Genomic DNA, 8,277 nt, shown 5'->3' with positions numbered 1-8,277 from the left:
AGACCCAACTTCAAAGGAAACAAGCACTCATTAAGATCAGGTGTGGCCAATTAATGGGTGAGGCCAACACACCTGAACACACTTAAAGGAAAGGTTGCACGATATATAGTCCACAAATCTGATAACATAGATTGATTATATTCCATCTAAATGGTCTTAATGCAAAAGTTTATATATATTTTAAAATTATACACTTCTATTTTTGCAATTTGAATTACATTTATAAAAAACTCCTATACCAACTATACACTGCTGCTTTGATGTCACGAAAGGAACAGCCTGCTCTTGGCTTCGGCGATGTAGGCCAATCGGGCAAGTAGGTACTAAAGTGCCGAAAGAGTTTTGTCATGTTATGTTGCTAGTAGATGATAAAAAACTAAGGTAACCTAGTGGTTAGCGTTTTGGGCCAGTAACCAAGCTGACATGGTGAAAATCTGTGGTTTTGCCCCTGAGCAAGGCAGTTAACCCATTGTTCCCTGGGAGCCGCAGACCTGGATGTCGATTATGGCAGCCCCTCGCACCTCTCAGATTCAGAGGGGTTGGGTTAAATGCGGAAGACACATTTCAGTTAAATGCATTCAGTTGTACAACTGACTAGGTATCCCCCTTTCCCATCTAAGTGCACCGGGCCATGCAAAATGAACTGGCCCACTTAGATCTATCTAGCATGGTGTTTGGGGATGGAATGAGCAAGCAATCTACAACAACTCCATCAACACTGCACATTTAGCAGAAATTAATGGTCAAATACTTATTGGATTAATGTCATTGTTTCTTTCAAAGTATGTCTTTATTTTTGCTAACTTGCCTAATCTTTATTGGCCAATATAACTTGAAGGATATTGTGGTAGCCAATGTCTGTGTCCATTATACCTGGATTTACTGTTACTGCTGTTAGTAACGTTAGTAACGTTAGCACTCAGAAATATCTGCCAGCACTCCTTTTGGGTGCTGGTACTGTTTATATTTAGGTGCAGGAGCTCCACGATACTTTGGAGCTAATGTTCTATAACAGGAACAGGCGCTCAAGCAGTAGAACATTTGAGTTGCCGGTACTCAGCTCCAGTGAGCTCCTGCCCAAGCCAAGCACTCAATTGAACCATGAGGAAACCTGTAGGAAACGTTATGCTGAAGTACTGAAATTCCCACCAAAGAAAAATATGGTTCTCAGAACGTTATGTGCTAGCTGGGTATCCTGCGGCATTCCCAGAACATGGTGGGGAGGTTGTATGCAAAATAACCATAGCACAACACTCTCACCAAGCTCTAAGAAACATGGTTCTCAGAACGTTATGTGCTAGCTGGGGTGGCTCCTTCAAGTTTAGCCTATGCGTCAATTTGGTGAATCACCAGGAGGATAAAGAAATCAAGGAAGAGAGGGATGGGAGGAGGAAAGGAGGGGGACAGAAAAACTTTCTCCCTCCTTACAAAAACCATTCGCAGTCAGTCTGTCACACAGACCATACGCCCGTCAAGTCTACGGACCGTCAACGTCAGCCAGGCGGATTTGGTGCGCTCACCTCGGCTTGGATGACAGGGACACACCGATGGAATTCGGTGTTAACGATATTTTTTTATCAACTCACACATTTTTCATTAGAGAAGGTGTGAATTCCACGTACCTAGGATTCAGAAATGTATTTTCTTCAAGAGAATATATTTAAAATTGGACTAATCAAGGAGAAATTTAAGTTGAATAGGTTAAACTAACAAAAGAGGATACGAATTCATCATTACGCAATTTGGCAAGTTGTCTTTGGATAAAGCCTTGCTGATTTAATCAGTGTGAACTGAAAGGAAATAAAGTAATTTGCCAAAAAATAAAATGCATTTTGGAGGTAAGTCCCAGTAAAAATTATCCAAGCTTAATATCTTCCACAATAACAGTCTTATAAAAATATGTATTTATTTATTATAATGATGATTCATGTGATTAGGATAATAATGATTTACTATGAACCGATGGCTTTTACAAATGAATATTTTACAAACCACACTAGTGGTATTTCTGTTATTTGATCATTTTGAAATTATCCACAGTAGGAGTTCCCAGTAAGTTGTATATTTTGGATAATAATATGATGATCACTAAGGTGAATTTGCACTTAATTTTCTATACCACCTAACTCAAATTTCTAAGTAAATTTCAATGGATATATGAATCCTGAATATTTTCAGATAATAGCAGAAATCCCTCCCCAATTGACAATTGTAATAACATATTAAAAGATAACAAATACGTAAAGCACATTTATCTGAGAATACAGAAGAAACAGAGTAGTTGGACTTTTGTCTGCAGATATCATATATATTGATACTCAAAATATGAACAAATACTGAGATCAAATATTATAACATAACAAAAATCCCTTTGAGAATTTCCCTGTTCTATTTAAAAAGGCATTTTTCAATGTAGGACATTGAGGAGGCAATTTGATCTGAATGTAAGTTTTCACAAGCTTGGAAATGACATGTTTTTTAAATTAGTGTGTGTGTGTGTGTGTGTGTGTGTGTGTGTGTGTGTGTGTGTGTGTGTGTGTGTGTGTGTGTGTGTGTGTGTGTGTGTGTGTGTGTGTGTGTGTGTGTGTGTGTGTGTGTGTGTGTGTGTGTGTGTGTGTGTGAATGGGAAGTTTCCTTCATTGTAAAAAATGGCTTCGGTTGAGAGGTGCAAGATGGAGCTAAAGTCCTTGTCTAGTTAGCTGGCACTGATATGAGAAAGTACATTGTTCACGTTAGTCAGGGTGTGAGAACACACATACACCTGCCCCCTGGGACAGCCTATGCGGCTGCTGTTCCATGTCTGTGAATGGGGGGTAAAAGAGGTTAAACATTGTGTGACAAAATGATGCTAAACTCAGCAAAAACAGAAACGTCTTCTCACTGTCAACTGCGTTAATTTTCAGCAAACTTAACATGTGTAAATATTTGTATGAACATAACAAGATTCAACAACTGAGGCAAACTGAACAAGTTCCACAGACATGTGACTAACAGAAATTGAATAATGTGTCCCTGAACAAAGGGGGGGGGGGGGGGGGGTCAAAAGTAACAGTCAGTATCTGGTGTGGCCACCAGCTGCATTAAGTACTGCAGTGCATCTCCTCCTCATGGACTGCACCAGATTTGCCAGTTCTTGCTGTGAGATGTTACCCCACTCTTCCACCAAGGCACCTGCAAGTTCCCGGACATTTCTGGGGGGAATGGCCCTAGCCCTCACCCTCCGATCCAACATCCAACAGGGATTGAGAGCCGGGCTATTCGCTGGCCATGGCAGAACACTGACATTCCTGTCTTGCAGGAAATCACGCACAGAACGAGCAGTATGGCTGGTGGCATTGTCATGCTGGAGGGTCATGTCAGGATGAGCCTGCAGGAAGGATACCACATGAGGGAGGAGGATGTCTTCCCTGTAATGCACAGCGTTGAGATAGCCTGCAATGACAACAAGCTCAGTCCGATGATGCTGTGACACACCGCCCCAGACCATGACGGACCCTCCACCTCCAAATCGATCCCGCTCCAGAGTACAGGCCTCGTCGGTGTAACACTCATTCCTTCGACGATAAACACGAATCCAACCATCACCCCTGGTGAGACAAAACCGTGACTCGTCAGTGAAGAGCACTTTTTGCCAGTCCTGTATGGTCCAGCGACGGTGGGTTTGTGCCCATAGGCGACGTTGTTGCCTTACAACAGGCCTACAAGCCCTCAGTCCTGCTTCTCTCAGCCTATTGCGGACAGTCTGAGCACTAATGGAGGGATTGTGCGTTCCTGGTGTAACTCGGGCAGTTGTTGTTACCATCCTGTACCTGTCCCGCAGGTGTGATGTTCGTATGTACCGATCCTGTGCAGGTGTTACACGTGGTCTGCCACTGAGAGGACGATCAGTTGTCCGTCCTGTCTCCCTGTAGTGCTGTCATTGGTGTCTCACAGTACAGACATGGCAATTTATTGTCCTGGCCACATCTGCAGTCCTCATGCCTCCTTGCAGCATGCCTAAAGCACATTCACGCAGATGAGCAGGGACTCTGGGCATCTTTCTTTTGGTGTTTTTCAGAGTCAGTAGAAAGGCCTCTTCAGTGTACTAAGTTTTCATAACTGTGACCTTAATTACCTACCGTCTGTAAGCTGTTAGTGTCTTAAACGACCGTTCCACAGGTGCATGTTCATTAATTGTTTATGGTTCATTGAACAAGCATGGGAAACCGTGTTTAAACCCTTTACAATGAAGATCTGTGAAGTTATTTGGATTTTTACGAATTATCTTTGAAAGACAGGGTCCTGAAAAAGGGACTTTTCTTTTTTTGCTGAGTTTATAACCTCTAAAACAAAATAATAATAGGCCGAAGATTTCCTCTCTCTCTCCCTGCCTCTCTCTCTCTCCCTGCCTCTCTCTCTCCCTGTCTCTCTCTCTCCCTGTCTCTCTCTCTCTCTCCCTGTCTCTCTCTCTCTCTCCCTGTCTCTCTCTCTCTCTCTCCCTGTCTCTCTCTCTCTCTCTCTCCCTGTCTCTCTCTCTCTCTCCCTGTCTCTCTCTCTCTCTCCCTGCCTCTCTCTCTCTCTCCCTGCCTCTCTCTCTCTCTCCCTGCCTCTCTCTCTCTCTCCCTATCTCTCTCTCTCTCCCTCCCTTTCTCTCTCTCCCTGCCTCTCTCTCTCCCTGCCTCTCTCTCTCCCTGCCTCTCTCTCTCCCACTGTCTTTTTTTCCTCCTCTCTCCCTGCCTCTCTCTCTCTCCCTGCCTCTTTCTCTCCCACTGTCTTTTTTTCCTCCTCTCTCCCTGCCTCGCTCTCTCCCTGCCTCTCTCTCTCTCCCTGACTCTCTCTCTCCCACTGTCTTTTTTTCCTCCTCTCTCCCTGCCTCTCTCTCTCTCCCTGCCTCTCTCTCTCCCACTGTCTTTTTTTCCTCCTCTCTCCCTGCCTCTCTCTCTCTCTCCCTGCCTCTCTCTCTCCCTGCCTCTCTCTCTCCCTATCTCTCTCTCTCTCCCTGCCTCGCTCTCTCTCCCTGCCTCGCTCTCTCTCCCTGCCTCGCTCTCTCTCCCTGCCTCGCTCTCTCTCCCTGCCTCTCTCTCTCTCCCTGCCTCTCTCTCTCCCACTGTCTTTTTTTCCCTCATCTCTCCCTGCCTCTCTCTCTCTCTCCCTGCCTCTCTCTCTCTCTCCCACTGTCTTTTTTCCCTCATCTCTCCCACGCTTTCAGGTGGTCTTCAATAAAGCAATAAGGTTAAAACAACAACCCCCCCATACAAATGATCCAATATTAGTTATATAACTAAACCACTTGATATGACCAAGTTTCCCAGATTTGAGCATATAAAGAATATAAACCAAGTTCAAACAGACAGACCATATTGCCTTTGACCTTTCTTTCTTTCTTTCTTTCTTTCTTTCTGTCTGTCTGTCTGTCTGTCTGTCTGTCTGTCTGTCTGTCTGTCTGTCTGTCTGTCTGTCTGTCTGTCTGTCTGTCTGTCTGTCTGTCTGTCTGTCTGTCTGTCTGTCTCTCTGTCTGTCTGTCTGTCTCTCTCTCTGTCTGTCTGTCTGTCTGTCTGTCTGTCTGTCTGTCTGTCTGTCTGTCTGTCTGTCTGTGTCTGTTTTTCTCTCTGACACACACACACACCGGCATGTTATGGCTGTGAGGCTGAATTAGTGTCGGTGTGTTTTAGATAAGTGTTTGTGTCCGTGTGGAAAGCAGAGCACATCCACTCTGTTGAAGGGTTCAAACCCACACTTGGATCTAGAGCAGAGAGACAGAAGAATACAGGAGAAAGTAAAGGGAAAGGGATGAAAGAAAAAGCGATGGGCCATTCACATCCTTTGCTCAGCCCCATCCTTGACTCTTTGTGTGTGAGAGAGACATTGAGGTAAAAAGAGTGAGAGAAAGAGGGATTGAGTAAGAGACGGAGAAAGTGGTGGTGCAGGATTAATACGGCACAGATTCCCTATTGACAGGAGTTAGCGAGAGAGGGAGAGGAGGAATGAAATGAGTTTGTCACGCTTTGAACAGTTACACATGCTGTTTACATTTTTCCCAAATTAACATGGCCCTTCACTTCATCTCTCTCTCTCTCTCTGCCTTTCCCTTATTCTCTCTCATCCAAGTCCTTTACTCCTTCTCCTCCTCTCTGTGTTTCTCTCTACATCCCTCTCTTTATGTCTGTCTGTCTCTCACTTTCGCCCCTTCCCCCCTTTCTCTCCCTCTCTCCTTCTCAATTTTTTTCTAAAGCAGACAGACCGGATACATTGAATGGAAGGCTCTTGTATTTTTGTTGTTGCAGATTTCTTTTTTTAGGCGTAACCTTGGGGTTTGGATAGGGAGTTAGGCAGAGCAGGGGAAGGTAAATTAGAAACCTACGTCTGAAAAAAGAAGGAAGAATAGAAAGAGGTATAGTAGATGAAGGGGATGAGATGTGCTAATTAGAGAAGGGAAGAAAGAGAGAGACCAAAAAGTGAACATCGAAGGAGAGAAAGAAAGGGATATGGAGAGAGCTAATATTGATCATTAGCGGTGGATGGAAAACTGAGAGGACGAAGTGTGTAATAAAATCAACAGAAAGTAAGAAAGAATTAAAGACAGATTTCTCTGGGAAGGAGAGGGAATAAACAAACGGGGAGAGGAAGATAATTCAATCAGAGAGAGAATTTACTAAAATAAAAAGAGTGAACGTTGAGTTTGTTGGAAGTAGCACAGAGAGGGTTTTGTTGTAATCATACAATTGTATTGTATGTTTTATGCCTCTCTATCTCCCCTTTGGTTTTCTGTCATTGATGTTCTTTGGCAATCCAGGGTCCATTCCATGCCAAGTAGATCAATTTGAATTTCAATATGAACTCCAAGAAGATATCTCTAGGGAGAAGAGATGGAGAGAGTGTGAGTGTGTGTGTGTGTGTGTGCATATGCTCAAGCACATGTAAGTGTGTTTCGAAAGATTGGCACGTTGGTCCTTGTGTGTGTGTGCATATGTGCGTGTGTGTGCATGTATGCGCGTGTGTGTGCATGTATGCGCATGTGTGTGTGTGTGTGTGTGTGTTGAGTTAGTGAAGGAATGCACGTTTGATTGAGTACATAAATCTGTGCTCTAACTGTACACAGGCACACAACATCAACCCTGACCCTGCCACCCCCTCCCTGCGGCCTATACGCATGTTACTGTCCAGCCAGGGTACCAGTGAGTGTGCACAAAGCCGCCTTACTTTATGGTGGAATATCATTTCCCTCCGGGACTAAATCTGGATAGAATAGAACTAAATCGAATTAAGAAATAAGGCCCGAGGGGGTGTGGTATATGGCCAATATACCACGGCTAAGGCCTGTTCTTAAGCACGACGCAACGCGGAGTGCCTGGATACATCCCTTAGCCGTGGTATATTGGCCAAATACCACAAATCCCTGAGGTGCCCCATTGCTATTATAAACTGGTTACCAATGTAATTAGAACAGTAAAAATAAATGTTTTGTCATACCCATGGTATACAGTCTCATATACCACGGCTTTCAGCCAATCAGCATTCTGGGCTCGAACCACCCAGTTTATAATGTGGAATATAGCACCGCTTCCAATCCAAGTGCCAATGCCGTTTAGCAAACTCCGAGCAGGGTTATGGTCAGATGACATGAAAATAGAGTTCTTTGGCCACGCACACCAGTGGTGGGTTTTTCGTTGAAAAACAGAAGCATATACAGAATAGTAGCTCATACCCACTGTAAAATATGGTGGTGGATTGTTGATGTTATGGGGCTATTTTGCTTCCACTGGTCCTGGGGCCCTTGTTACAGTCAACGGCATCAACTTTATGAAGTACCAGGACATTTTAGCCCAAAACCTGGCTCCCTCAGCTAGGAGGCGGAAACTTGGACGCAAGGGGATCTTTCATCAAGACAATAACCCCAAACACACATCAAAATACACAAATAAATGGTTAACTGACCACAAAATCAACAGTCTCCAGACTTGAACCCCTTTGAAAACCGGTGGTTTGAATTGAAGACGGCAGTCCATAAGCGCAGATGAAGGATATCAAGGATCTGTAAAAATTCTGTATGGAGAAATGGTCTAAGATCCCTCCCAATGTGTTCTCCAACTCATAAAACATTTTAGAAAAGGCTCATTGTCAATATCCTCGCAAGGTGAGGCTGCTGGAGTACTGAAAGCAGGCTTCATTTGAAACCTTATCTTTTTTAGATTTGTTTTATTAGTTAAATAAAATAGTCTCTGAGCAACTCTATTAATATTAAATAAAAAAACACTTAGTATACAATATAGCTCTGTATTTATATTATTTATTTTACAG

Source organism: Salvelinus namaycush, chromosome 5, assembly GCF_016432855.1.
Source record: "Salvelinus namaycush isolate Seneca chromosome 5, SaNama_1.0, whole genome shotgun sequence".
Taxonomy (NCBI): domain Eukaryota; kingdom Metazoa; phylum Chordata; class Actinopteri; order Salmoniformes; family Salmonidae; genus Salvelinus; species Salvelinus namaycush.
The sequence above is the reverse complement of the archived record's forward strand: the minus strand, read 5'-3'. Positions refer to the sequence as shown.